Source organism: Bufo gargarizans, chromosome 2, assembly GCF_014858855.1.
Source record: "Bufo gargarizans isolate SCDJY-AF-19 chromosome 2, ASM1485885v1, whole genome shotgun sequence".
In the NCBI taxonomy this organism is placed as follows: domain Eukaryota; kingdom Metazoa; phylum Chordata; class Amphibia; order Anura; family Bufonidae; genus Bufo; species Bufo gargarizans.
In genome coordinates this window covers 232,353,202-232,375,338 of record NC_058081.1, presented here as the reverse complement: position 1 = coordinate 232,375,338, position 22,137 = coordinate 232,353,202, and positions in this window count along the sequence as shown.

Here is a 22,137-nt window from a genome sequence, read left to right as displayed (position 1 = left end):
AAACCTCAATCATTATTTGGTGGAAGTACGTATATATCCCACCCCTTAATCCGTTTTTTGTAGAAGCCGGTGTATCGTAGACCTCAATCAATATTTGGCGGAATCAGGTGTATCACATCCCTCAATCAGTATTTTGTGGAAGCAGGTATATAGCCTTAATCAGTATTTTGTAGAAGCAGGTATATCCCTGGCCTCATTCATTATTTTGTGGAAATAGACATATAGAACACATGAATCAAAATTTTGTGGAAGCAGGTATATCACACCCCTCAATCAGTATTTTGTGGAAGCAGGTATATCAAACTCCTTAATCAGTATTTTGTGGAAGCAGGTATATCAAACCCCTTAATCAGTATTTTATTGAAGCAGGTATATTGCACCCCTCAATCAGTATTTTGTGGAAACGGGTATATAGAACACCTGAATCAATATTTGGTGGAAGCAGGTCTATCGCACCACTCAATCTGTATTTTTGGGAGCCAGATATATTAAACCCCTTAATCAGTATTTTGTGGAAGTAGGTATATCGCACATCCCAATCAGTATTTTGTAGAAACAGGCATATAGAACACATGAATCAATATTTCGTGGAAGCAGGTATATCACACCTCTCAATCTGTATTTTGTGGAAGCAGGTATATCAAACCCCTATAATCAGTGTTTTGTGGATGCAGGTGTATCACAGCCCTCAATCAGTATTTTGTGGAAGCAGGTATATAGAACCCTTTAATCAGTATTTTGTAGAAGCATGTATATTGCACCCCTCAATCAGTATTTTGTGGAAGCCGATATACCACAGGCCTCAATCAATAGGTTGGGGAAGCAGGTATTTCGCATCCCTCAATCAGTATTTTGTGGTAGCAGATATATCAAACCCCTCAATCAATATTTTGTGATAACAGGTATATAGAACAGCTGAATCAATATTTTGTGGAAGCAGGTATATCGTAACCCCTCAATCAGTATTTTGTGGAAGCTGGTATATCAAACATCTCAATCAGTATTTTGTGGAAGTAGGTACATTGCACCTCTCAATCATTATTTTGGGAAAACAGCTATATAGAACACCTAAATCAATATTTAGTGGAAGCAGGTATATCATACCCCTTAATCTGTATTTTGTGGAAGCAGGTATATTGCAGGCGTCGATCAATATTTGGTGGATGCAGGTATATCGCACCCCTAAAACAGGATTTTGTGGTAGCAGGTATATAGAAACACTTGACCCTTATTTTGTAAAGGCAGGTATATCCCACCCCTCAATCAGTATTTTGTGGAAATAGGCATATAGAACATCTGAATCAATATTTTGTGGAAGATGGTATATGGCACCCCTCAATCTGTATTTTGTGGAAGCAGATATATGAAACCCCTTAATCAGTATTTTGTAGAAGCAGGTATTTCGCACCCCTCAATCAGTATTTTGTGTAAGTGGGTTTACAGAACCCCTAAATCAGTATTTTGTAGAAGCATTTGTATTGCACCCCTAATCAGTATTTCGTGTAAACGGGTATAAAGAACACCTGAATTAATAATTGGTGGAAACGGGTATATAGCAACTATTGTTGAGCGCAAATATTCTAAATAACAAATATATTCGCTATATTGCTATAACTTCGTTTTTTAGAATATTCAACATATTCTAAAAAATGAAGTTATAGCAATATAGCGAATATTCGTAAAATACACATATAGACTGTAATTTAGCTAATATAGTGCTATAATCTTTTTTTTATAGTCAAATTTTTTTTGTCCTTTCTGAACTTCAGTTTTGGAAAAAATTTACACTATAAAAAAAAAATTAGACAGCACTATATTAGCTAAATTGAAGTCTATATTTGTATATTACGAATATTCGCTATATTGCTATAACTTAGTGTTTTCGAATATTCGTAATATTCGAAAAAATTAAGTTAAAACAAAATAGCGAATATTCGTAAAATACACCTATAGACTGCAATTTAGCTAATATAGTGTTATAGTGACTGTCACGTGACGTGGGCGTGTCGGCGGGACGCTGGGCGCGAGGCAGCCGGGTGTGGTTTGACTGGGGCTTCGCGCGCCATCATACATCCACAGCTGAGGACGAGTGAGTACAATCAATTTTCTATTGGTTGAGAGAGTCTGTAAATACTCGATTCACAGTGATGGCGTTACCCCCAGATGAAGGCACACCAAAACGCTCATTGGGGTAGCGCCATCCTGGGTGACATAGCACATGGTCCTTTCTAGGTGAGTCTCTGGTCTTCTATCACCTGCACGGCATTTGACTAAGGTGATATACCATACTTGGTTCTCTCTGTGGTTTGTTGTTTACTTCCTATACTGCACCTGCAAAACAAACCGTGTCTCTTTACCGTGCAGGTTTGTTTTTTACTATCGACTCACCTGTGCATTGAGGTTATCACTTGGCTTTTGGGTCCTTGGCTGGTCATTGTACCTAGTACTTTTCATTGACCCATCATATATGTTACATCATTGACCTGTGTGCTATCTCAGGGAGGCGCTCTTTCTCTGCTCCCATTCACGTTTTAATTGCATTATATTTATTTGTTTCTTTACCTACACATATTTTTTAATTATGTCATAATAAAGCATATTTTTACTTTTGGTACTATGAGCTCTGTTTTCTTGTTCTTTCGCTATTACACTCGGGAGCTTGTACCGAGTTACGAATCATGGGTGTCCTTTGCGGTTACATTGGGTGGGCACTGTTTTCCACCCCCCTCTGGGACACCCTTGGTCTTTTTTGTTTTTCTATTATAGTCAATGGGGACGGAGCGGCAGTCCGTCGGCCCGGCGAAATAGCGGCAGGACTGATCAGACAGGGTGAACAGCCTGTCGGATCCGTCCTGCCACTAGTGTGAAAGTAGCCTAAGGGTTTTGATATACCTGCTTCCACAAAATACTAATTGAGGGGTGCGATATACCTGCTTTCACCAAAAATTGATATAGAATTTAATCAGTATTTTGTAGTAGCAGGTATATCCCACCCCTCAATCAGTATTTTGTGGAAATAGGTATATAGAACACCTGAATCAATATTTGGCGGAAGCAGGTATTTCACACCCCTCAATCAGTATTTTGCGGAAGCAGGCATATCAAACCCCTTAGGCTACTTTCACACTAGCGAAAGGACGGATCCGATAGGCTGTTCACACTGTCGGATTCGTCCTGCCACTAATTCGCTGTGCCGCTGGACTGCCACTCTATCCCCATTGACTATAATGGAGACGGGTGCAGAGCTCTGGTGCAGCATGGCAGTGTACGGCAAGAGGCCGCTGGACTAAAGGTACTGCAGATCTGACATTTTAGTCCAACGGCCTCTCACCACGCACAGCAGTGCTGCTCAGGAGCTCCGCCCCTGTCCCCATTATAGTCAATGTGGACGGAGCGGCAGCCCGTCGGCACGGCGAAATAGTGGCAGGACGGATCAGACAGGGTGAACAGCCTGTCGGATCCATCCTGCCACTAGTGTGAAAGTAGCCTAAGGGGTTTGATATACCTGCTTCCACAAAATACTAATTGAAGGGTGCGATATACCTGCTTCCACCAAAAATTTATCAGTATTTCGTAGACGCAGGTATATCGCACCTCTCAATCAGTATTTTGTGGAAGCAGGTATATAAAACCCCTCAATGAGTATTTTGTGGAAGCAGGTTTATCGCACCTCAATCAATATTTTGTGAAAACATGTATATAGAACACCCAAATCAATATTTGGTGGAAGCAGGTATATCGCACCCCTCAGTTTGTATTTTGTAAAATCATGTATTTAAATCCCCTTAATAAGTATTTTGTAGAAGTAGGTATATGGCACAACTTAATAAGTTTTTTGTGGAAATAGCTAAATAGAACACCTGAATCAATATTTGATGGAAGCAGATATATCGCACCCCTCAATCTGTATTTTGTGGAAGCAGTTATATCAAGCCCCTAATCAGTATTTTATGGAAGCAGGTATATCGAACTCCTCAATCAGTATTTTGTGGATGCAGGTATATAGAACCCCTTGATCAGTATTTTGTAAAGGCAGGTATATCCCACCCCTCATTCAGTATTTTGTAGAAATAGCTAAATAGAACACCTGGATCAATATTTGGTGGAAGCAGGTATATCGCACCCCTCAATCAGTATTTTGTGGTAGCTGGTATATCAACCCCCTCAATCAGTATTTTGTGGAAACAGGTATATTGAACACCTGAATCAAAATTTGGTGGAAGCAGGTATATCATACCCCTCAATATGTATTTTGTGGAAGCAGGTGCATCGCAGGCGTCAATCAATATTTTGTGTAAGCAGGTATATTGCACCCCTCAATCAGTATTTTTTGGAAGCAAGTATATAGAAACCCTTGACCAGTATTTTGTAGAAGTAGGTATATCCCATCTCTCAATCATTATTTTGTGGAAATAGGTATATAGAACAACTGAATCAATATTTGGTACAAGCAGGTATATCGCACCCCTCAATCAGAATTTTATTGAAGCAAGCATATAGAACCCCTTAATCAGTATTTTGTAGAAGCACATATATTGCACCCCTCAATCAGTATTTTGTGGAAACAGGCATATAGAACACCTGAATCAATATTTGGTGGAAGCAGATATATCGCGCCCCTCAATCAGTATTTTGTGGAAGCAGGTATATCAAACCTCTTTATCAGTATTTTGTGGAAGCAGGTATATAGAACCCTTTAATCTGTATTTTGTGGAAGCAGGTATATCGCACCTTTCAATCAGTATTTTGTGGAAGCCGGTGTATCACAGTCCTCAATCAATATTTGTTGGAAGGAAGTATATCACACCCCTTAGTCAGCAATTTGTAGAAGCATGTATACCGCACCCATCAATCAGTATTTTGTGGAAACAGGCATAAAGAACACCTGAATCAATATTTGGTGGAAGCAGGTATATTGCACACCTCAGTCAGTATTTTGTGGAATCAGGTATATCACACCCCACAATTATTTTTTTTGGGGTCAACAGGAATATTGCACCCGTTGCAAATAGTTGCTCCAATAGTATTTGTCCCTCTAAATAGCTGTGGTATCGCAGCAGAACCACAAACAACTGCTGAACACAAATGCCCTATAATATAATTTCTATGTTAGAAAGTATATTATAAGTATATCACCCCCCCAGTATATCACACCTATCAATATCACACCTATAACAGTCCTTAAAAGGACTTTCGTGGCCCTATTAGCTAGCGTTTGGTGTCCCTAACAGTTTGTCCCTGCTCCACAAAGCAACCTCTCCGTACACTGGCAAAACACAGAATGTAAAATGACTGCTAGATCGGGTTCTGTTATAGGGTGGGGGTGTGTCCATGTGCTGAAGCATCTCAATTGGCTTTCCTGTGCCACCTGATGAATGTGTCATGGGTCAAAGTTCGGCGCAATGCAAAAGAATATGGCGCATGCAAACATCGCCATATGTTCGCATGTTTGGCGAAGCGCAAACAAGCAAAGTTTGCTGCGAAACGACCGGCGGGTGAACCGCAAGGCCATCTCTACATACATTCACACACATATATACTTCCTTCTTTATATATATATAGATTAAAGGGTATTTACAGTTTTAAAACCTTTTTTACACTGCATTTAAAATAAACATTTTTTTTAAACATTTATCATTTAAGGTTGTTTTTATGTTGTGTTTTAGTCTGGCTTTGCTTTGTGTGCCTGCACTAAATGTATGAACTGGTGCACCTTAATAATATTAGTGTTTTGTGGTTTACACCTTTAGGCGTAAAACTAGACATGGGGGGTTGCAACTTTTTTGTGACTTTTACAAAAGTCGCACATATTAAATAAGCCATAATCCAAGTCTAATATCACTTTTAAAGAGGATATCAAACCCCTGTAATGCCCCCAAAATGCCCGGGCACATCACAGAGGAACATCTGGCGAAAGGGATGGAGCCAATAGCAGGCCGCGACGGGAATGAGCCTTGCTACCAACACCTGTGATGCTAGGGAGTCTCGTCCCCGTCACAGTCTATTGGCTGCCCAAGTGCCCCCCTCGACCCCTGCCTCTGTCGGCAGATGATTTGATCAATTTGAAAGGGAGATGCAGTGGCGACCATGCGGGTATTATAGGTGTTGGATGACATCTTTAACTCTTATACATAGACCGCTGTCAAAAGTGCAGAGGTTCACAAAAATTTCACAGTTGTTATGGAAATATGTAGTTACTAATTTACTAATGTGATTACATCTAAACCTTGCCATTAATTGGCACTCCTAGTTTTAGCACATTGTGGCTTAGAGAGAAAAGGGCATGGCCTAAGAGGCAACATATTGGCCTAGATTTACTAATGTATCTGTACCTAAACAATAGTGCAATTTTAGCACAATGTCTCTGTACCTAAACAGTTGTCCAATTTAGCTTGCTTACAAAGGTGCAAGGCTTACCAGAATGGTTGCTGAGCTTCACATCAAAAGGGCATTACCTAAGATGAGTAATTTTGCGCCAAAATTGTGTCACAGTTCTGACATATAATTCTGTCTCAAAGTAAGCCAATTAATCGTTGCCATAAAATTAGGTAAGTGTCGATCCCTGCACAGCATCTATTATCCAGCCCGATCTCCTGTGATAAATTCAGAAAAGGTCTAGACAGCCTGTCTAAACTTATACCATTTATAGGATTGCCTACTGCAACTAACAGCGTGTCAGCAGTAAGTTTGTCTTAATGTCACTGATTAATTTGCCCTTCCTCTGATCCATCAGAACAATAACCCTAAAAAACGGATCCTGTCTGTGGAGCAAACGCCTTCACTCGGTCAGCATTTGCTAATAAATCCATCAGTATTGCTAAGGTAAAAAAAAAAACTGAGATGACGTGAATAGAATTTTTTTAAGTCTTCTGTGTTTTGTGTCCACTCCTGCTTTTGGCTACCAAATCAAAAGCCAATTCTGATGGGACCATATAGGCCTTACAGCTGCTACACAGACAGGATCCATTGTGCATCTAATTTTTCCTTCCTTCTGACAGATCAGAAGATGGGTCAAATAAATGACGATGTCAGCAAGGCCAAAATGCAAAATAGTGTCCCAGTCTAGAAGTGGGGAGGGTAGTAACAGCATGAGAAGTCAAAAGAGTGGCCCTATGAAATAGTGGAAGCAGCATAAGGAGACCTTAGAGTGGCCCAATGACAGAGTCTGAAGGTGGCGACAGAATCAAGAGGACCACAGAGTGGCAAGGTGAAATAGTGTGGAGGTGGCAGGAGAATCAGAAGACCACAGAGTGGCAAGGTGACATAGTGTGGAGGTGGCAGCAGCATGAGGAGGCCACAGAGTAGCACGAAGATGAGAGATTGTGGAGGTGTCAGCAACATGAGGAGGACGCAAAGTGGCACAAAGACAAAGTGTGAAGGTGTCAGCAGCATAAGGAGGCCACAGAGTGGCACAATGAGAGATTGTGGAGGTGGCAGCAGCATGAGGAGGCCACAGAGTGGCACAATGACAAAATGTGGAGGAGTCAGCAGCATGAGGAGGCCAGAGTAGCATGACTATGGAAGATTATGGAGGTGTCAGCAGCATGATTATGGAGGTGAGGTGGCAGCAGCATGAGGAGGCCACAGCATGGCACGATGACGAGAGGTTGTGGAGGTGGCAGCAGCATGAGGAGGCCACAGAGTAGCACAACGACTAGAGATTATGGAGGTTGCAGCAGCATGAGGAGGCCCCAGAGTAGCACGATGACGAGAGATTGTGGAGGTGGCAGCAGCATGAGGAGGCCACAGAGTAGCACAATGACAAGAGATTGTGGAGGTGGCAGCAGCATGAGGAGGCCACAGAGTAGCACGAACACAACAGATTGTGGAGGTGGCAGCAACATGAGGATGCCACAGAGTAGAACAACGACGAGAGATTGAGGTGGTGGCAGCAGCATGAGAAGGCCACAGAGTAGCACAATGACAAGAGATTGTGGAGGTGGCAGCAGCATGAGGAGGCCACAGAGTAGCACAAACACAAAAGATTGTGGAGGTGGCAGCAGCATAAGGATGCCACAGAGTAGAACAACGATGAGAGATTGTGGAGGTGGCAGCAGCATGAGAAGGCCACAGAGTGGCACAGTGATGAGAGTTTGTGAAGGTGTCAACAGCATGAGGAGGCCCCAGAGTAGCACGACAACGAGAGATTGTGGAGGTGGCAGCAGCATGAGGAGGCCACAGAGTAGCACAACAACGAGAGATTTCGGAGGTAGCAACAGCATGAGGAGGCCACAGAGTGGCACAACTACAAAGTATGGTTGTGGCAGCAGCATGAGTAGGCCACTTCTGCTCTGCACAATTTAATAATACATGTTTTCTGGCACAAAAGGCTTGGCAAATTGATTGTCTGGGAATTTCCATCGAAGATTGGAAAAATATATTGGCAAATTTAAGTTTAGTTTCTTATAATTTTAATCAAGTTTTGGTTCCATTTAATATTAAATATTTAATAAATTTAATTTAAAAAATTAAGTGTTGCCTAAGACAGGAGAGAATCGACCAGTCTTCTGGTTATTCGACGACGTGGTTGCGATGGAGAAAGCATTCCAAAAAACAATATCTCTCCACCTGGAGACAAATCTCGGTATCAGCTGCTCATCGAGCTAGATACTTCTGCGGGATCCTGCCTGGAATGAACAGGCCTCTAGTAGCTACAGACAATGAGAAGACAAAGCTTCAAGATTGCTTGGAGCCCAGAAGAGTCACAAAGTTTATCAAGATTCAAACCATAACTACCAGCCACTGGTCTCTTAGTCAGTGAAAACATCACGAGTTCCCAGTCATTATGGATGGGAAGAAGGACATCCTGTGGTGCACGGAGATGGAGAGGGTCTTCGGATTCCCCTCCGCACAATACGAAGGTCTCAGAAATGAACTGCTGCTCCTAACAGAAACTCCTGGGAAGGTCATGGAGCATGCCGGTCATCCGGCATCTATTCACCCTGCTGAAGGATTATTTTGAATGTGTAGAAGCCACACGGGGAGCCCACGCTGCAGATTTATCATGGAGACACCGGATTTATAATATGACATTAGTATATATAGAAAAAGAAAATGAAGCCCCTTCATCACCTTGCTCCCAATTGCGATCAGCTACATTATCATTATCGAGTACTGTCTAGACGTCACTGATGTCCTCCTCAATCGTCTCTGGGTCAGGAGCCTGACCACTCGCAACACCAGCTCCCACACCACTCTCCTCATCACTACTTGCCCGCCTAGTGTAGGAAAGGACAGTGGCAGGTTAAGGACAGGTTACGGCATAGGGCCTGCTCCCGGGCCATGCCAACTAAGGGTTGTGTCTGACGTACCCACGACTGTTGGCTGGAGGTGTCTGATGTCACTTGGGATGAAGTGGATGACCGAGTTAACCAACTAAGAACCGCTGGGTTGTTGGTCAAGACACGACAGATAGATGACATTGGGAGCTCAGGCCTCTTGCTTCGACTCTTGCTGCCACACCCCCGTCCTCTGCTGCGACCTCTGCCTGCACCAGAAACATTTAAGCCTCTGCCACTCTTCTGTGCATGGCCTGGCACTGACATACTTTTAGCTGAACTAAATAAAGTAAAAGCAAATTAAAACACCCCTAAAAGTGATGAATATATTTTTCTTTCTGTACTGAAATAGGCCACTAAACGCTTTCACCACAAATAACTGCAACAGAGAAATACATATATATTTTTCTTCTTATACTGAAATAGGCCAGTAAACGCTTTCACCACAAATATTTCAGTATAAGAAGAAAAATATATATGTATTTTTCTGTTGCAGTGTGTATATATTTTTCTTTTTGTTCTGAAATAGGCCACTAAACGCTTTCAACACATGTAACTGCAGAAGTGAACTAAGAATATATTTTTATTTTTGTACTGAAATAGGCCACTAAACACTTTCGCCACAAATAACTGCAGAAGTGAACTGATGATATATTTTTCTTTTTGTACTGAAATAGGCCATTAAACGCTTTCACCACAAATAACTGCAACAGTGAAGTGCGTATATATTTTCCTTTATGTACACAAATACATTTAACTGCAGAAGTGAACTTACATAGTTAATACGGTTGAAAAAAAGAATCCCTGAAGGAAGTGAGAGTCAGATTTCTACACGTTTTCATAAGCATTTATGTTTTTAACTTTTAAGAATTCGTCTAAACCCTTTTTGAAACTGTCCACTGTTCCTGCTCTGACCACATCCTGAGGAAGTCTATTCCACAGATTTACAGTTCTTACAGTAAAGAAGCTTTGACGTTTCTGGAGACAAATTTTTTTCTTTTTCACTCAGAGGCAGTGCCCCCTTGTCTTTTTAAACACATTTTACATGGAACAGCTTTTCGCCTTATTTTTTGTATGGCCCCTTTATATACTTGCATAGGTTAATCATGTCCCCCCTTAGACATCTCTTCTCAAAACTAAATAAATTAAATTATTTTAATCTTTCTTCATAACTAAGATCCTCCATGCCCTTTATTATTTTAGTTGCTCTCCTCTGTACTTTTTCCAGCTGCAGTGCATCCTTTCTATGTACTGGTGCCCAGAACTGGACTGCGTATTCCAGATGAGGCCGCACCAGTGCTTTGTAAAGTGGTAGTATTACATCCCTGCCCCACGAGTCCATGCCTTGTTCAATGCATGACAATATCCTGGTGGCCTTAGAAGCAGCTGATTGACATTGTGTGCTGTAATTTAATCTACCATCCATAGGGACACCCAAATCCTTATCTATTTCCATAGACCGTACAGTTCTACACAGCTTAGTGTCATCTGCAAAAATAGATATGGTGCTAATAATCCCGTCCTCAATATCATTAATTAATAAATTAAATAATAAAGGGCCCAGCACTGAACATTGGGATACACCACTTATAACTTGGAACCATTCTGAATAGGAATAATTGACCACAACTCTCTGGACATGGTCCTTCAGCCAGTTTTCAATTCAATTACAAACTATACTTTCCAAGCCAATAGACCTTACTTTACTTATTAAGCGTCTATGAGGGACAGTATCAAAAGCCTTTGCAAAATCCAGAAACACTACATCCACAGCCGCCCCTCTGTCCAGGCTACTACTCACCTCCTCATAAAAACAAATCAAGTTAGTCTCACAACTTCTGTCCTTGGTAAACCCATGCTGGTTATCACTTATAATATTATTTATAGTCACATGCTCCTGTATATAGTCCCTTAAGATTCCTTCAAACATTTTCCCCACAACAGAAGTTAAACTAACTGGTCTATAATTACCTGTGGAGGACCTTGATCTTTTTTTGAATATGGGCACCACATTTGCCTTGCACCAATCACTTGGCACTATCCCTAGAGAATCCTTAAAAATTATAAACAGGGACACAGCAATGACTGAACAGAGCTCTTTAAGCACTCTTGGGTGTAATCCATCTGGACCCAGAGTTTTGTTCACATTTAACCTATTTAACTTCTTTTGGCCCATATCTACAGTTAGCCAATTGAGTATATCACTGGATGTACTAACAGCCCCGGCGCCACAGATATCAGCTTCTTTCTCTTCTTTTGTATATACAGAGCTAAAAAATCTATTTAGGAACTCTGCCTTTTCCTTATCTTCAGGGACTACCCCCCCTTTACCATTATTTAGGGGACCTACCTGCTTAGACCTAGGGTTTTTTAGCATTTATATATTTAGAAAACTTTTTGGGATTTGTTTTGCTTTCTTTTTCGTTTTGTATCTTTGCTAATTTTATCTCCTTAGATTTTATTAAGCCCTTTGTAATCTTCAAATGCTACAGCTGACCCCTCAGATTAGTATTTTTTAAATGCCCTCTTTTTGTCTTTTATTGCTCTTTTTACAGTGGCTGTAAGCCACGTGGAATTTTATTTTAGCCGTTTATACTTGTTACCTAAAGGGATACATTTTTTAGTGCAATTACTCAATGTGGATTTGAAGCTCTCCCATTTATCCTCTATGTTCATATGTGACAGTAGCTGTTCCCAGTCTATGCCCTGAAATGCTGCCCTCAACCCAGGGAAATTACCCTTTTTTAAATTAAGTGTCTTTGCTCTGCCTGAGAATTTATTTTTATTTTTGTACTGAAATAGGCCACTAAACGCTTTCACCACAAATACTGTATTTTTTGCCCTATAAGACGCACACTTCCCCCCCAAAAGTGGGGAAAAAATAGCAGTGCGTCTTATGGGGGGGCGAAGGCTGCGGCCGTTGGGTGTATCTGCTGAGAGGGAGGAGGGGCTGGGGGCCGGTATCTAGTTCTGTAATCGCAGCAGGGCCCGGTGCAGTCACTGTATTCTACTACACCGGCCCCCACTCACAGTAGTATCATCATATCTAACTTGTAGGTATTGTTGAACTATTCAAATATCATCTGAAATCCAGCACTTTACTTACTACTAACTTCGTAGCAGTCAGGAGGCGCTCGCAGCATGGCTCACTACGTCACGCGCCTGCTCTGCCCACTTTATGAATGAAGCAGGTGCGTGATGTAGCGAGTCACGCTGCAGGCGCCCGCCCGGCCTCCTGACTGCTACGAAGTTAGTAGTAGGTAAAGCGCTGGATTTCAGATGATATTTGAATAGTTTAACAATACCTACAAGTTAGATATAATGATACTACTGTGAGCGGGGCCCGGTGTAGTAGAATAAAGAGACTGCACCAGGCCCCACTGCCATTACAGAACCAGATGCCGGCCCCCATTCACTACACAGGGACACTGTTATGGGGGATCTGTGGATGACACATTAGATAAGATGCTATATGTGTCATCCACAGATCCCTCATAGCAGTATCATGCCATCCACAAATTCCCCCATAACAGTGCCATCCACAGATGCCCCCATAATGATCCCCCATAACAGTGCCATCCACAGATGCCCCCATAACAGTGCCATCCACATATGCCCCCATAACAGTGGCATCCACAGATGCCCCATAACAGTGCCATCCACAGATGCCCCCATAATAGTGCCATCCACAGATGTCCCCATGACAGTGCCATCCACAGATCCCCCATAATAGTGTCATCCACAGACCACCATTAGTTCAAGCCCCCCCCCCCCCCCACACACACACACACACACACACCTTTTGGTTCAAAATATTTTTTTTCTTATTTTCCTCTTCAAAAACCTAGGTGCATCTTATGGGTCTGTGCGTCTTATAGAGCGAAAAATATGGTAACTGCAACAGTGAAGTGCGTATATATATTTTTCTTTCTGTACTGATATAGGCCACTAAATGCTTTAACCACAAATAACTGCAACAGTAAAATGTGTATATATTTTTCTTTTTGTACTGAAATAGGCCACTAAACACTTTCAACACAAATAATTGCAAAAGTGAACTGCATATATATTTTTCTTTTTCCATAGATATAAGCCACTAAAGGCTTTTTTACATAGCATTTGCACCCCAAGAACAAATTGCTGGATTGAAAGAGCTGTATAATGGCTATTTGGATCCCCAAATAATCTTTCCCTGCACTTGTAAATCGCTTTTCTAGCACTGTCCCTAGCACCTTCTGACATCTCTCACTGCACTAAGTTGCTGTGAAATGATTCTTCCCTATCCTTTCCCTGCACTTACAAATCGTTTTTTTGTCACAATTAGGTTTTTGCTATTGCTGTCTCTAGCGCCTTCTCACCTCAGGAAAATGTCTGAATCCAAGATGGCCACCGTATGTATAGGGCTGTGACATCATAGGGCTGGCTGGCTGCTGATTGGCTGCATGCATGGCATTATGGGTCATCCTGCCTTACCAGAGTTCCTTGCCCCATGTCCTTATACGTGTATAAGTTTAGCCAGCATTTTAGGAAAAATTGCGATTCGTTACCACAAAGCGTGAGGAAATTCGCATTCGTTGAGAATTGAATTTTACTGAAATTCGGATCGAATTCCACTTTGTCAGCTTCGATTCGCTCATTGGTCAATCAGAGTGTGCAGTCGACCTAAATACTCACTGAGATATTTATATATGCTTATATAAAAGCGTTGTGTATTATCCACTGGCTATAGATACTTGGGAGGAAGTAACATCATGCGCTCTGTTGTTGAACGCATTTGTACTCCAATCACAGTCCATTTCTCCCATCTGTTTTTAATTAAACAGCAATTAACAAGGTATAAAGATGCATACCTGTAGGAACAAATAATCTGTTTTCCCTTGAGGAAGCTGAAAAGTGAAACATACGTCGAGGTGGAGGCACACTGGTCTGTATTACAACTATATAGGGTTATACTTGGTCTTCCTAATATGTGCAATTACTTTTGATCCTTTATACTATTTTTGTTTTCATCATCCATTGTTTTGGGATTTTAATTTTTCTAGTAGCACTAAGCACTTTATATTTCATGAATAATGTGTACCTATTGTGGATGATAGACTGGAATATTCCAACTAAGACTCTGTAAACCCTTTTTTATTACATGACCATTGTTATCTTTTTTTTCATATGTGCATGCCATTGCTGTGACTGATTTTAGATGTTTATTATTTTGTTGCTAAACTAATAAAGATATTGTTACCCAGTATCTGTTTACGATTTACTGTGGGGGTTGGTTTTCTGGTTGGTGTTATTGATTGTGTTCGGCCCCACCCCACTCCACCAACAGTATCAGTTGGTGGTTTGTAAAATTTTAGGGGGCATTTATAGGATTAGCAAATCTGGAACTTTGTGCCAAAATTGTGTATGCTTCTGGCATAAAATTCTGTTGCAAAGTAAGCCAACCAATAGTAAGGCCAAAGTTGGAGAAAACTTCCCCCTTGTTTGTATTTCGATCCTGCAGTCCTATGTTACTCCACTCCCTCTTCCCCCTGAGCAGATTGATGAATAGTTTTATGGGGAAAAGTTCAGTAAAACTTGTTTTTCATGAATTTAAATTCCTACTCATTTTGGGCTAGAAGTCAAGAAGGAGGTCCCATCAGTGACTGACAGCTATGTCTGTCATAGAGGGAAGGCTGTCAGTCTCTGATAGGACCACCTCCTTGACTTCAAAGCCCAGAATGAGCAGGAATTTGAATGAATAAATTACAAGTTTTACGGAACCTTTACCCACAACACTATATATATATCTGCTCAGCTCCTCCTCCTCTAAAACATGGTTTCTGCATCTCAAATACCATGTTCAATGTGGCAGGTCCCTTTTAAACTGATCTTAAGTAGAAGCATCTGTGATCAGGGCAGATTACTGCGCACAGCATGATGTACCTTGCTAAGAAGGGCTACACTATTCAACAGACACAGCTTGCACAGCCATGTCAGTGTATGAGAGGGAGGAAGGAGAAAAGGTGAGAAGAGAGAGAGCATGCAATGCTCACTGATCTATAAAACTGCAGGATTCACAAACAATGACAAGTAGGTAGTTCTTGAAGCTAAAAAAGCAGTACTGAAATCCCATAATCCAAAGCCAAAGACATAATGTAACTTTAACCTTTCCAAACACACAAATACCTATCTGAAAACCATTTTGGCATTGCCAGGGCGCATATACATTTCAATTTAATTGTATAGCTTCTGTCACTATCTTTGGGTCATATTTCTAAATAGAATAATATTGACAACTGGCAAAATATGCAGTTTTGTCCAACATGTGTCAAAATGTGGTGCATCCATGCTAAAACCCGAGCACATGAGCTTTAGGCTCTTGCTGGGGGAATGTAAAGCAGACTCTTACTGCATGCTGTTCTATTATTTAGTTTAGTTGTGTGCAGTACGCGTCTCCTATGTCAATGGAGAGAATATAGAGCTCTGGTCGAGAACAACAGAGCTCTGACTGCTGGAGAATATATTTTTGTTAGACGTATTTTGATAGAAAAAGAATTCATATTATAAAACAAAAAAAGTGGAACTACAGTATGTGAATCCTTATTTCAGTTCTGTGCGCGCTCACATTTATAGAGAAGCTGTCACTATGATAGGCCTTTAATTAGACATTATAAGGCTACTTTCACACTAGAGTTTGGTGCGGATGCGTCTTGTATCTGCACAGACGGATCCGCACCGATAATGCAAACGCTTGTATCCGTTCAGAACGGATCCGTTTGTATTATCCATTGAAAAAAAAGTCTAAGTCAAAATGGATCCGCCTTGACTTACATTGAAAGTCAATGGGGGACAGATCCGTTTTCAATTCCACCATATTGTGTCAGTGACGGATCCCCAACGTCCCCATTGACTTACATTGTAAGTCAAGACGGATCCATTTGGCTCTGCATAGTCAGACAGTCACCAAAACACTGCAATCTGCATTTTAATGACTGTCTAAAAAACGCAACGGAGACCAAACGCAGCCAAATTGATGCATTCTGAATAGATCCTTATCCATTCAGAATGCATTGGGGCTGAACTGATCCGTTTTGGACCGCTTGTAAGAGCCCTGAAACGGATCTCACAAATGGAGAGCCAAAACGTGAGTGTTCACTCAATACTAGTGGTTATCACATGAATATTTTTCATAGCTCACCCGTATGTTCCCAAGATCCTTGCTGCTTGGATTCCAATTGTGAATGAACAACTATACAAAAAGAAGTGTCCAACAATCCTAAAATTGTGGCTTTATTCACACCATCCATAACCGCACAAGTAACCAAAAGACAGTCCAAACATTGCTATGAATAAGGACTTAGTCTAGTTTCAAAACGCATTCAAAAAAGCATTGTTTGCATTGTCTTGTACTGTTTATAGATTTATGCCTTATGTTTTATGTCTATGCTCCAATTTTAGGATCCAAAAGACACTAAAACACTTCTTTTTGTATAGTGGTTATTAGAGATGAGTGACATTATGAAAAATTCTTCTTAGTAAAAAGATTTGTGACAAATTACTTTGCCAAGAAGCACATTTTCCTGTATGTAGCTGATGCAATGACCAGGAATGGGGATTGCGCCGCCCCCCATCATTGAACCCCTCAGATGCTGCGTTCATTGCTGCACACTATAGAAAAAAACACCAGCCTATGTGAGCTCTCATGGTCCCGGTCACCAGAGAGGTCAGCACTTTTTCCTATAATGTGCAAGCACAACCACTGCTGCTGGATTGCATTGTGGTCATAACCATGGAAACGAGCAGTGCATAATATGATGGAAAAATGAATTCAGCAAGCAAAGGAGGCAATATGGAAAATCAAAGTACATTACTGTAACTTTCTCTACATAATAAATGGCACTTGCTGAATTGAAAAAAAATACTTAAAATGGGGCGGAGCCTGACCATGCTGGATGGTGGAAGCTCGTGAGTAGCGCTCCCGCCACCAAGCCTCTACAAAGCCCTAAATATAGCACACTAACCTACCGGGATGGTTAAAATCCAACCGAAGAACTCGGGACGCATTGTGACTCCTGTAGACGACTCCCCGCTCCAAAAGGAAATGGAGAAATTTGTCAGCTGACAGACTCCTCAGCAGGCCGGGTGCGCTCCCAAGATGGCGCCCTGGCTGAAAGACTCAGCACAACATCTCCACGAAAACCAAGTGCCGGACACCGACACATCAGAGGAGATCTCCCCTTTGAGCCAAGAGGTGAGCGACCCCACCACCCTCACCAGATGTTATCTGGATGAGGCTCTGCAGAGGGCTCTGACCCCTATAGCCGTTGATCTGGCGGTCATTAAAACGGAGGTCCGCCATATTGGGGAAAGAGTGGAGACTCTGGAACAGAACCAGGACGCTCTGGTTACATTTAATTCGGCAGTCAGAGTCGCCCTTGACACTCATCGTACGGCAATCAGCAACTCTCTATTACTCCTGGAAGATCAAGAGAATAGAAGCCATAGAAAAAAACCTAAGAATCAGAAATCTTCCTGAAATAACAGATAAGGAGGACTTATTCACTGTCATGAAGGAATTGTTTACCTTACTGCTGGGCACAAGTCGAGCTGAACAAGTGGTGATAGAAAGAGTCCACAGGGCGCTGCGCCCCAAACCTCTCCCCTCATATAATCCCAGGGACATAATATGTGGTTTGTTAAGTTTACGGGAAACTGAAGTTATTTTACAAAGCTCTAGATCTATGGGAGATATCCTGCTTCTGGGCTCCAAGATACAAATTTATCAAGACCTGGCATCCTTCCTCTACTCTCCAGAAAAGGAGAATGATGAAACCTCTTACAGATCTTTTGCGCTCTTCCAAGATCATGTACCGCTGGCTGTTCCCCCTCGGTCTTCTTATCACATATGGAAACAGATGCTTCACTATCCATTCGCCAGAGGATTTGAGGCAGATATTTTTATCTGACACATTGGTACGTACTTCACCATTCTTGTGACCTCCTTCCTTTGAGACTTCTGGAAGTGGAAGTCCGGTGCTATCCTCTACAAGCAGCATTCTACCTTTGGATCGTGGTTTGGATTAACACCTGCTGAACCGACGGCTCCAGGCTTATGTCCGCTACACCTACAGAGCTCTCTTATAGAAGACACCGATGAGACCTCTATCCACGTGTTTCACCAGTGGAGTCTTGTGAGTATAACTTATTCACAAGGCGCAACAGGTGTTTGGAGCATACTACACCATAGTGCGTTTTTTCACTCCATTTCAGGTTTCCATGCCACTGTTGAGATTTGGCGTGTGTATGGGGTCCTATTAGCTGAAGACCCTTTTCGAATACAAAAGAAAGGGAACTGACTGAAATAGAAAAATAACTTTCTCCTGCAGCGCAATCCTTTTCTATTGCTAGATATGGGAACCTATAAACCTGGAACCTATGGTCCTATCTTCTTGGATGCAGGTACCCCTGGAAGAAGATTTACCTCTGCTACAAGTCCCTTCCAAGTGGTCCACTGTGAAAAGACAGAGGAACAGAAGACACAACGGTCCCTCCCAGATGGACTCTAATGATTGAATGGGGTATTAACCCCTGCTTGTTGGTGTCCTCTTACTCTGTGACTCCCACAGAGGTCTTCTTGTCTATAATCTATTAGTTCAGGCCTATTTAAGATTTCCCCCCCATCCTCCACCTCCTGTCCTTCCCTCCTCTCACCTATCTTCATTTACCTGTCTGGAACCTCGGCAAATGCTAGGGACCTAGGTCTCTTTTTGTTATATTAGACAATACTTTTATGGCCCCCTCCCCCCCCCCCCCAAGGTTAGTCCATTCACTTTATCATTCAAACAATGGGCTCATGAGGCTTGGGCAGATAAGGCTAACACATGTTAGTGCTCTCCCCTATTCACGCATTTCTCTACAAAGTCAGAATGCACGCTGACGCCTTTTGGTTTTATTTGTTCCTTTTAGTTAATGTTTGGTTCTTAATGTTGGATCATAGAACATGTGACACAAAGCTGTTTGAGTCCTACATGCATACAGTATGGCTGCTCTAAAATTAAATGTGACTACCTTCAACATGATTGGGTGCAACAACCCTATCAAGAGGAGTCGCATTTTTCTGATTTTAAGAACAGGTAAAACACAGATAGCAATGTTACAAGAAACACATTTTAAGAAATGTCAGATCCCTAGTCTTGCTCGCTCTTCTTTTCAAACATGGTACCATTCCTGTTATGATTCTGCTTCATCTAGGGGTGTTAGCATTGGTTTGCGTATCCTGAGGTATTTGCTTCTAAATGGTAAGCTAGGAGGTGTGGGGGTCGCCCTATGTAACCTTTACGCCCCTAACAGCAATACTTCTAAATGGCTGAACAAGATCTTGTACAAAATATCCATATTTTCCCTCTGGTATATTGATAATGGGTTGGGATTTTAATCTAACCCTCAACCTTCTCCTGGATGCGTCCACTCGCAGGTCCGCGGTCTCCTACAGGGGATTGAGGGGGATACTTGGCAGAATTAGAGGTTTGGGTGTATCTGATGTTTGGAGATCCCTTCACGCTGATAGAAGAGATTACTCCTATTACTCTCATCCACATAGGTCCTATCAACGACTCGATTATTTGCTCATATCAGAAAGGTTATTGCCCCATATACAGTACAGACCAAAAGTTTGGACACACCTTCTCATTCAAAGATTTTTCTTTATTTTCATGACTATGAAAATTGTAGATTCACACTGAAGGCATCAAAACTATGATTTAACACATGTGGAATTATATACATAACAAAAAAAGTGTGAAAAAACTGAAAATATGTCATATTCTAGGTTCTTCAAAGTAGCCACTTTTTGCTTTGATTACTGCTTTGCACACTCTTGGCATTCTCTTGATGAGCTTAAAGAGGTAGTCACCTGAAATGGTTTTCACTTCACAGGTGTGCCCTGTCAGGTTTAATAAATGGGATGTCTTGCCTTATAAATGGGTTTGGGACCATCAGTTGCGTTGTGGAGAAGTCAGGTGGATACACAGCTGATAGTCCTACTGAATAGACTGTTAGAATTTGTATTATGGCAAGAAAAAAGCAGCTAAGTAAAGAAAAACGAGTGGCCATCATCACTTCAGGTCAGTCAGTCTGAAAAATTGGGAAAACTTTGAAAGTGTCCCCAAGTGCAGTCACAAAAAACATCAAGCGCTACAAAGAAACTGACTCACATGCGGACTGCCCCAGGAAAGGAAGACCAAGAGTCACCTCTGCTGCGGAGGATAAGTTCATCCGAGTCACCAGCCTCAGAAATCGCAGGTTAACAGCAGCTCAGATTAGAGACCAGGTCAATTCCACACAGAGTTCTAGCAGCAGACACATCTAGAACAACTGTTAAGAGGAGACTGTATGAATCAGGCCTTCATGGTAGAATATGTGCTAGGAAACCACTGCTAAGGACAGGCAACAAGCAGAAGAGACTTGTTTGGGCTCAAGAGCACAAGAAATGTACATTAGACCAGTGGAAATCTGTGCTTTGGTCTAATGAGTCCACATATGAGATCTTTGGTTCCAACCACCGTGTCTTTGTGTGACGCAGAAAAGGTGAACGAATGGACTCTACATGCCTGGTTCCCACCGTGAAGCATGGAGGAGGAGGTGTGATGGTGTGGGGGTGCTTTGCTGGTGACACTGTTGGGGATTTATTCAAAATTGAAGGCATACTGAACCAACATGGCTACCACAGCATGTTGCAGCGGCATGCTATTCCATCCGGTTTGCGTTTAGTTGGACCATCATTTCTTTTTCAACAGGACAATGACCCCAAACACACCTCCAGGCTGTGTAAGGGCTATTTGACCATGAAGGAGAGTGATGGGGTGCTGCGCCAGATGACCTGGCCTCCACAGTCACCGGACCTGAACCCAATTGAGATGGTTTGGGGTGATCTAGACCGCAGAGCGAAGGCAAAAGGGCCAACAAGTGCTAAGCATCTCTGGGAACTCCTTCAAGACTTTTGGAAGACCATTTCAGGTGACTACCTCTTGAAGCTCATCAAGAGAATGCCAAGAGTGTGCAAAGCAGTAATCAAAGCAAAAGGTGGCTACTTTAAAGAACCTAGAATATGACATTTTCAGTTGTTTCACACTTTTTTGTTATGTATATAATTCCACATGTGTTAATTCATAGTTTTGATTCCTTCAGTGTGAATCTACAATTTTCATAGTCATGAAAATAAAGGAAACTCTTTGAATGAGAAGGTGTGTCCAAACTTTTGGTCTGTACTGTACATAATGCGGAAATTCATGGTATCACTATCTCGGATCATGCCCCAGTGTCCCTCTCCTTTACTCTGTTGGGGGTCTCTGGTAGGGAAAGGCTCTGGACATTTATTCCTAAACTTTTAGACACTCAGACAGAGACTGTCACCTTAACTAACACATTAACTAGCTATTTTACACTGAATGCTGGATCCGAAGCCTCCCCAGCTTCAATCTGGGAAGCTCACAAATCAGTTATGCGAGGTGAATTTATAGCATTAGGTTCCCACTTAAAGAAAGTACGTGAAACTCGCCTACACTCTTTATTGTCCCAAATTGCGCTGCTGGATCAGGCCCACAAAAGATCCCTAGCAGTCAAACACTTAGATTCCCTGTTAGCTTTCAGCAGTGATCTAAAAGATCTATTAAACATAAAAGTCACTAAGGCTTATGTAAAAGTCAGACACAAACAATACGCTCATGGGAACAAAGGGAACAGAATGATTTCGGCCCTTGTCAAACAACGAAATGAACAGACCTACATAGCTAAGATGCACAATGATAAAGGGGAACTAGTATCTGATGTTCAAAACATAGCCAGGATTTTTAACTCGTATTATACCTCCTTATACAATATC